Here is a 10330-nt window from a genome sequence, read left to right as displayed (position 1 = left end):
ATGAACTGGCAGATGTTGCATCTTGAAAAAAGTTAATAGTTTTTAGAGGATGGCTATGAATTGGAGTGAGGTTTAAATAAAGCTGTAAAATGTTAAGATGAACCATATCCATACGCAGACAATGATGGTTATGCAGAATAGCTTATGCCAAAGTTGCATTATAAAAAAGTTAAAGAAACTAGAAATAAAAACAATTTATTTATTTTAATTAAACTTTCTCATATAGCGCATACATATTCCGCAGCGCTTTACAGAGTATAGTTGAACAATTCACATCAGTCCCTGCCCCAGTGGAGCTTACAATCTATATTCCCTACCACATGTACACACGCGCGCACACACACACATTCTAGGGTTAATTTTGTTGGAAGCCAATTGACCTACCAGTATATTTTTGGATTGTGGGAGGAAACTGGAGTTCCCCGTGGAAACCCACACAAACACATGGGGATAATACAAACTCCGCACAGTTAAGCTGGGTACACATATGTACAATCGTCGGGCCGTTCTTCCGATCTGCGGACGAACGGCCGTTCGATTGTATATATGTGTACGCTGTCCCGATCCCTTCGTTGCGATCGATAAACGGCCAAAAACGCTCTTGGCCGTCCACGGTCGGTCGGTCGCAGGTTCTTTGCTGCTTAATATTCTTCCGACAGGACGGCTCCATATCGGAAGAAAAGTGACATGTGTACGCACATTCGATCGATATGCAGCCCGTTCCTGCGATCATTCCTCCCAAAAGCAGCACGCCCATGTGGGTGTTGACTAGCTGCGTCATCCCTCCATCAGCGCAGCATGTAAACAACAGGAAGTCTTCTCCCCCGTACTTTCCGCGCCATGCTGTTAAAGAATATTCGTTGTGTGTGCATTCCTTTTGAAATAAATAATCGTTGTGTGTGCATTCCTGACAGATATAGTTATAGAAGATAGATAGATAGATAGATAGATAGATAGATATGTGATGTTCATTGTTCTGCATAAACACTTAACATTTATTAAGAAATACTGACAAAAAATACTGTGAACACTTTGTTTATTTGGGTGGTCGGACCTGAACAGAGTATCACATACAGGTGCTTGCGTGAAGGTGTAGCAGGAACGCCCACCCACCCAAAAAACATAAAAACACATTTGAACATGGTGGTGTATGTAGTGGAAAGCGGTCCCACGGCAGCAACGCATCACATGGGAACATCCCGGCCTGCTCACATGTGATGCATTGCTGCCGTGGGACTGCTTGCCATGACATAAGTGCCACGTGTGAAGGTGTAGCAGGAAAGCCCACCCACCCAAAAAACATAAAAACACATTTGAACATGGTGGTGTATGTAGTGGAAAGCGGTCCCACGGCAGCAACGCATCACATGGGAACATCCCGGCCTGCTCACATGTGATGCATTGCTGCCGTGGGACTGCTTGCCATGACATAAGTGCCACGTGTGAAGGTGTAGCAGGAAAGCCCACCCACCCAAAAAACATAAAAACACATTTGAACATGGTGGTGTATGTAGTGGAAAGCGGTCCCACGGCAGCAACGCATCACATGGGAACATCCCGGCCTGCTCACATGTGATGCATTGCTGCCGTGGGACTGCTTGCCATGACATAAGTGCCACGTCTGAAGGTGTAGCAGGAAAGCCCACCCACCCAAAAAACATAAAAACACATTTGAACATGGTGGTGTATGTAGTGGAAAGCGGTCCCACGGCAGCAACGCATCACATGGGAACATCCCGGCCTGCTCACATGTGATGCATTGCTGCCGTGGGACTGCTTGCCATGACATAAGTGCCACGTGTGAAGGTGTAGCAGGAAAGCCCACCCACCCAAAAAACATAAAAACACATTTGAACATGGTGGTGTATGTAGTGGAAAGCGGTCCCACGGCAGCAACGCATCACATGGGAACATCCCGGCCTGCTCACATGTGATGCATTGCTGCCGTGGGACTGCTTGCCATGACATAAGTGCCACGTGTGAAGGTGTAGCAGGAAAGCCCACCCACCCAAAAAACATAAAAACACATTTGAACATGGTGGTGTATGTAGTGGAAAGCGGTGCCACGGCAGCAACGCATCACATGGGAACATCCCGGCCTGCTCACATGTGATGCATTGCTGCCGTGGGACTGCTTGCCATGACATAAGTGCCACGTGTGAAGGTGTAGCAGGAAAGCCCACCCACCCAAAAAACATAAAAACACATTTGAACATGGTGGTGTATGTAGTGGAAAGCGGTCCCACGGCAGCAACGCATCACATGGGAACATCCCGGCCTGCTCACATGTGATGCATTGCTGCCATGGGACTGCTTGCCATGACATAAGTGCCACGTGTGAAGGTGTAGCAGGAAAGCCCACCCACCCAAAAAACATAAAAACACATTTAAACATGGTGGTGTATGTAGTGGAAAGCGGTCCCACGGCAGCAACGCATCACATGGGAACATCCCAGCCTGCTCACATGTGATGCATTGCTGCCGTGGGACTGCTTGCCATGACATAAGTGCCACGTCTGAAGGTGTAGCAGGAAAGCCCACCCACCCAAAAAACATAAAAACACATTTGAACATGGTGGTGTATGTAGTTGAAAGCGGTCCCACGGCAGCAACGCATCACATGGGAACATCCCGGCCTGCTCACATGTGATGCATTGCTGCCGTGGGACTGCTTGCCATGACATGCACCATTTTAAGGTGCATGCTGCTGGCCTCCAAATAAACAAGAAGGAGAAAAAAGTAAAATAAAGTACACAAACTATTTTTTGACTTTATAATGCAAACCGTTATACATTTTTTCATATAAAGAGTGTACTACTGCTACGCCTTTTTGGATTTTCGTAATTTTTTGGGCTACGGTATGGACTTTCCCGCTTAGTTCTTGTAGACATTTATGGACTTGTGTCATGTTTTCTTGCATTGTGCTTTCGTCGCTGGACGTGTCAGGTGATGGTGTGTTCTTCTCCCCCTCTGCACTGACATCTGAAATCTCGATGATATCTATAATAAGTACAGATAAAGAAATGTTTACTTTTCCACAAATGATACGTCACTATCCCATAAAGATGATTTGCAGTATACACTCACCATCTACACTGCTGGTGATCGCAATCACTTGGTGGCCCTCTGTGGTCCCTTCCATCGGCTGCGCAGCCTGGATATCATCTATAGTGACAAGGTAAAGTGACATATTACTACCCCTTGTTGTGTGTATAAAACATGTGTTGTTCTGTTGGTGTGCTGGTACAAAACCTTACCTGTTGTACTCTCCTTCTTTATTTTCAGGTTGGAGGCCCTGTCTCTGCCTTCCTCATGTCTTCTCCTGGATTGGATTTCCTCTGAGTAAAAACAAGCAACATGTCAGCAAAACACACAAAATGTAATGGATCAAGACAGTATATTAATAAAGCCACCTAGGGCATTGGACTCACTTCTTTTAATAATTCCACGAATTTTCTTGAGCTTGGCCTGCTCCTTGTGCTTCAGGTCCGACCACCGTTTTTGTAGCTGGTATTTGGACCTTCTTTACCCAAACTTCTCCTTTATCTCCTTGCATACAAGCTGCATAATAATTTCTTTTCTATAATTTGTCTTGGGGTATGTTTTTCTCGAACAATCGTAGTCCCTTCTATCCAGCATTTTGACCATCAGTTCCACCTCTGCAGATGACATGGCGGATGCGCGCGTCACTTTTTTCTCCTTGTTGTCCTGTCTCTCAGCGATTTCTTTATCTGTTGTTATCAGTGCTGAATTGGAAAACAAAGGTGCTGTACTGGCCTCCCCCATATGCGGTGGCGCCAGACCCTCCGACATGGCTCCTCGATGTCCCGTGTCTGTGTGACGCGAAGCACGTGAGTGGGGCGGAGATTCCTGCGCTCATCCAATCACTGTGTTTCAAGCCACGTTCAGCACGAAAGAATATTCCGTCGTTGCTGTTCGAGTGATCGGAGCTGCGCTGCGAATTTTCCGGACTATTTATCGACATTTCTTTCGGTGAGTATTAAAACAAAATGTGTAGTTTTCTATGACAGGGACTTCAATCTGTGGGCCATGGGTATGCTGGGACTTGTAGTGACCGTGTATCCTATGTCCCACAGAGTTTCAACTCCTGTACTATAGCTACAGTATATCTAGTGGCCCACAGACTGAACACCTGTACATTAAATGGTTTATGGTGTGCTTTGTGTATCAAGAAAATAATATGCCTTTTTATTTTATTTTTTGGAACAGAAATTCAACCATGGCAGAAAAAAATGTCGAATTTATGAAGGACTTCATTGAGGCCTACAGGGATCAGAATTGTCTCTGGAATACCAAATCCAAAGACCATTCGAATCGGCAGAAGAGGCTATCTGCTCTGGAGGAGCTGGTGAGGGTGAGCCAGACATACTACCCCACAGCAAATGTAGAGTGGGTCCGGACTCGGATCGCTAATATGAGGACCGTATTTAAAAAGGAACTAAATAAGGTGGAGTCCTCAAAGAGGTCTGGGGCAGGGGCAGACCAAGTCTATGTGCCCAGGCTGTGGTACTACGACCTGCTGGCCTTCACGGTGGACCAGGAGCTGCCCAGGGATTCGGTCAGCAACACTGCAAGGAACCAGCCTGCCCCCTCCACCTCCGCGTGCAACCAAGAGGTTTCTGATGACACCATTTGCGGCACAGTAAGTAGACGGATTTTATTTAAAAAATTTTTTTTAAAACCAGATAAATAACAGCAAGTACAGTATAAAAATTGTGAACATGTAAAATGAAAAGGGGGGGTTGTTGGGCACAACAGAGAGGTCAGTTGCAGGGGGCGATACCCCCCCTTTTGGTTATACATCGTCAATTTGACCTTCTCTGTGGCACTAATTCTGGTTCTTCTCAGTGGTGTGTGGGCTGCGTTCTTCTGCGTAGATATAAAAATATATGGAAGTCTTAAAAATCGATAGTGATACATCATCTTGTTTTGTTACAGCCATCGCTATTTGCCGAGGATGAATCTTCGGCATCGCTGGAGGTGGCATCACAGCTGCCTTCACCGGCCCTCTGCTCCACCCCCACACCAACCGCCACGACCAGCGCTGAACCTCTAGCAAGCGCTCAAACTACAGCAGAAGCACCATCAAGAAGAGGGCGCAAAAGGCCGAGGCAGACTCCAGATGCTGCGGACGTGGCAACCACCAAGATCCTGGAGTCTGCCAACAGATTGATGACCATGGAGGAGGATGATGCGGACCGGGTGGGTTGTGTATTGGCTGACAATTTGCGAAAGTTGGACCCGGCTACAAGGGTGGAGGTAGAGCGCATATTTTATGAGACGCTGTACCGGGCCCGTGTGGGGACTCTGTCCCGGCACACACGGCTCACCGATGAGACCCCTCTGCCTAGGGTTGAATTTCAACCCATCAGCCCAGCTCCTATACCCCAACAAGCGGTATTTCACCCGGTGCAATATCCCCAGTACCAACATTTCCAGCCACCAACTGGGCAAAGGCAGCACCAACCGGCAACGTCGGCTAATACGCTCCCACCAGGTCCACCTGGTGGCCCCTTCCAGAGTTTAGTGGAAAGTCCATCTCCCTCCCAACCACCGATGGATACAGGGGATTATGGGGTGGGACAAGTTTACCACAATATGTAAATATTTTATATAGTTTATTCAAGTGCATTATTTTTTTAATAATATAGTTTAAATATTTTTATGTTTAAGTATTTCTTTATTATTTATTTACTTGTTATTTATGTTATATTTGTTATAAGTTTATAAGTTAATAATTTATATAAAAATTAAAAATTCTCTAATCTAGTTGGTGTCCGTGTGAAAATATCATTTACCATGCAGGGTGACTATAGGGCACAGATATACATATGGGGTACATGCATATTGTTTCAATATTTACCTTCATGTATTGCTCCTGGAGACTGTACAAAAGTACCAGGAGAAATTGGCATAGAAATAGGTGTGGTGGAGCAACTACTTGCTAGTACATAAACACCAGTACTGGGTACAGTCTGCACTCCAGGTGTCGTGGCATTGTGCCCTCCAGGAATGCCTGGCACCTGAGTACTACCACTCACTTGCCGTGATTCGGCCTCCACCTCCCCCTCCTTGCTGCAAGAAGACGCAGAGGACAACTTGTGCGGAACTGTGAGTATACAAATTTTATTGGCAAAATATTGATTAGTACACACCAAAAAACAATATATTTACAATGACAAAAACGTACATTTTTAAGCAATCATGTCATTCTGCCACTCCACAGCCCCAACACCATTGAAATAATTCAAGTACTCGTCTCTTGACAACTTTGCTTGCGTTGATGCATTTCTGATGTTTAAATTATTTGCCAAAGCTGTCAGACCAATAGGCTCGTCAACAACTTGGCCGTCGTCCACTGTAGCCCCCAGTTGTTGTGTGTGCACCGCTTTTCTGCGCATGTAGTTGTGCAGCACACAACAGGCCAGCACCACTTTGTCAATCTTATCTAGGCGCAGATTGATGGCACTGTGAAAAATTCTGAATTTATTACTCAGAATTCCAAACGCATTTTCAACCACTCGCCTGGCACGTGACAGGCGATAGTTAAAAATGCGCCGTTCCCTGTTCAGTGCCCTTTGTGGGTAGGGTTTAAGGACATTAGGGTGCAATGCAAAGGCCTCATCCGCCACAAAAACAAAGTTCAAACCGTGCTCATTTTCAGTCCGCTCTGGCAGATTCAGTTCATTTTTTTTCAGTTGGTCGTGGAAAAAGGTATTCTCCAGGGCTCCTCCATCTGAAACTCTACCATTTTTCCCAATGTCCACAAATACAAACTCGTATCGAGCATTAGCGATGGCCATTAGAACAATGCTGAAGAACCCCTTATAGTTATAATAAAAAGAGCCACTCTTTGCAGGGGGCATGATTCTGACGTGTTTGCCATCGATAGCTCCACCACAATTAGGGAAATTCCAAAGATCACGGAAATCACGTGCAATATTTTGCCACTCCTCCTTGGTCGATGGAAACTGCAATATAAAAGTATATGCGTATTAATAATCTGTTGGGTTGATTTTAGACCCATCAGCCCTCCCCCATTGCAGCCTCAAAGCTATTACCCGCCTTATCAAAATGACCCCCCACCCACTGGTGTAAAAGTTTAAATTAACAGGCATTGTAAAGATATACATATAGGGTACAGGTATGTGCACAGCTATACATATGGGGGACATGTATGTAATTTCCATATTTACCTTCATGTATTTGTCCTGTAGAACTTGGACGATGGCATCACAGGTGTCTGGTATTATCAACCCCAGCGCTTGAGATGATATTGCGGTGGTGAATCTCAGGTCGGCAAGGGTCCTGCCTGTTGCCAGGTAACGCAGCGTTGCCACCAGTCTCTGCTCTGCAGAAATAGGCCTCCTGAAATAGGTGTCCTCTCTCTCTATTAAAGGGGTAACCAGTGTCAGCAGCTCCATGAAGGTAGCGTCATCCATACGGAGATAATTCCTGAAATCATCAGGATTGTTCTCCTGTAGCAATGGCATGTGGGAGAAGGTGTCTCTCCTCAGAAGCCAGTCTCTGGTCCAGCAGCTCCGATTCTTGGTCCTTTTTCTTTTTTTAATAGCCTGCAATCTAATGGCCATAGCAGCCAAAATGCACGCACGAGCCTTCCTTCTCCTCAAGCTCATAATTAAAAAGGCCCAAATGCACCGATAGACGAACGTACGTACGTATATCCTGCACAGCTAGCAATGGATCTGAATAGTCACGGCTCTATTCACTGTACTACACGAACGATTCTTTGTTCCGTGATCACGCCTCGTTTTGGTATGCTCTTTTAATCCAGCCCATTATGATAATGTTGTGTACATTTTTATCGTGCGAATAGCCAGAACGGGAGAGCGTGTACGGTGGTACAATCTTTTTCTTGCGATTGTTTGGACGGGAGTACATCGGACGTCGCAAGTAAAATTGTACATATGTGTACGCGCAGATCGGTCGTATGTTTCGAACGGCCGAACGTGTATTCGGTCGATCGAACGGTCGCAAGAAAAATGAAATTGTAAATATGTGTACCCAGCTTTAGGGTCATGGTGGGTATTGAACCCATGACCTCAGTGCTGTGAGGCAGTAATGCTAACCATTACACCGTCCGTGATGCCCCACAATTACTTACCTTGCTTAACTACCCTTACGTATGAAATATTTCCCTGTAATAAGAAATATTCGGAGATACCAAAGCAGACATAGAAAACTCATTCTGGTATTGTACAAGACTAGCAATTTTTGGGATTTTTAAATTGCTAAAAAGTACTGTGATTGTGGTGACTTTGGTCCAGAGGTCATGGGATTTAATAGAACCTGAGTAACTAAGCTGCTGGAATGGTGTGGGGTGTTAAGAAGCCACACATTGCTGACATTCTGATGCATTTCAACCATGCTTTCCCATAAGCACAGCCAGCAATAAAGTTTCTGCCTAGTCTGTTTTTGTAAAAAGCTTGTCTGGTATATTGCGAACTATATCACTACGAAAATGCCCCTACATCGCTCCTTGTGTAGGGGCGATAGTGATGCAGGACACCGCTCGTCACTATCGCCAGGCGATTTATAACGAGCATGATAGATAAATCTAGTTAAATCGTCTGTCTGACACATCGCTTTGTGCTCAGCATTCCGAGCGATCTATCATCACTCAGCAAATCTCCCCATGTGTAGGCACCTTTAGAGTGCCTTGAGGGGGTATGGTTTTGCGCTCCAACAGAGGGGATCCCCACGTCCAGTATCCCGACATCGGAATACCGATTGCTGGTGTTTTGACAGGGGGGCGAGAGAAAAAGCCCCTTGCAGGCTCGCTTCGCTCGCCACAGGTTCTATTCGTGGACCCCCACAAGGGAGAATAGCCCCTGCAAGTAAGGATCCTAGGCAGTCGGGATGCCCCCTGTCGGGCAGTTATCCGGATCCCGCCTTGAGGAACAGGGTTGTAAACTCCGGATGTAGAATGTTCATCTCTTTAACTGACCCATTGAAGTGTGCTGAATGAATGTCCTATTTGATTATCTAGATTACCCCCTCCATTACATGCACATGGGATGAGCCAGTAAATTGAATACAAATGTATGTATGTATTCAGGCACTAATATAATTATTACTAGAGTTAAAATCCTTTAACAGCTGCAGATTGTGTTAGTATGCTTGTGGGTGCGTACTTAACCTGCGCATCTCACAGGTGAATGAATCAATTAACACTGCGCTTATTATCAAAGATAGACTGATATGAAATAAATAAATACCATAATTAAACATTGAAGTCAGTCTATTATGTATTTATTCAATTATAATATACCAATTTCTTATAACCAGTTTCTATGTAAGAGGTAGATAACCTATATATGATGAACCTAATTTCAGAATAGTTTGTTTAGTCTTTATATATTGAAACAAGTCTCTAGTTTAGTAGTTTGACAAATAAATGTATTTTGCGCTTTTACCATGTTCACTCAGGGAGCTAGATGTGCCAAAACCACTTCTCCCGCACACCATCAATGGAGCCAGACTCACATTGTAGAGTTAAATCTTTGGACTACTCCAACCTGAGTACTTACATCCAAACCACCATGGTTACAGATTGCACTTCTCTACATCCTCCAGTAAGTTTGTGGGCTTCAAGTGTATAACGTCACCATGCTACAACACCTCCATACCACCTCTGTTGTCCAGCAGTTCACACAGCTCCATATGCCATTCCAAATTACATAGCAGCTTTTCCTTCATTTTCTTCAAATAATTTTTGCTTTGGGACCCCGTAAGACAATACAAATTATAACAAGCCTCCAACAAGTTCCTGCAGAATGGTCAGCACATGTACAGTTGCACAAAGGAAGTAAAGTGACCACTAGTGCGACAGTGAGGAGCCAGTGGGTAATGGGGGATGAAAGAGGGAGGCAGAGCCTGATTACTTGAGTTTCCCCCTGTTGCCACCCCCCCCCCCCCCCCTCTCTCTCTCTCTCTCTCTCTCTCTCTCTCTCTCTCTCTCTCTCTCTACAGACACGTACCATAAAGTCTGTTCTCAGTGCTCCCCACCTTTGCTCCCCTGCTGTTGTTTTTTGGAACTGCCCCTCCCGGAGCCTGAAGATTACACCTACTCCCTATCATACTGCACTTGATTATAAAGTGAATATTCACAGATTCTGAGTCCTGTTAATCGAGAACTGGCGCTTCTGAATCGGACTGTGGGCTGCCTGTTTTATCTGTAAGTTTATAGCTCGGAAGCCCCTGGATATCTGTATGTAGATGAGGGATCTATTGCACAGAATGGCACCACCAACAACAACTTTGCAGTGTGCAGAAAACATGAGAAAGA

The sequence above is a fragment of the Crinia signifera genome, chromosome 4 (assembly GCF_055691185.1).
Source record: "Crinia signifera chromosome 4, ASM5569118v1, whole genome shotgun sequence".
Classification (NCBI taxonomy): Eukaryota; Metazoa; Chordata; class Amphibia; order Anura; family Myobatrachidae; genus Crinia; species Crinia signifera.
This window is presented reverse-complemented; position numbering follows the sequence as displayed.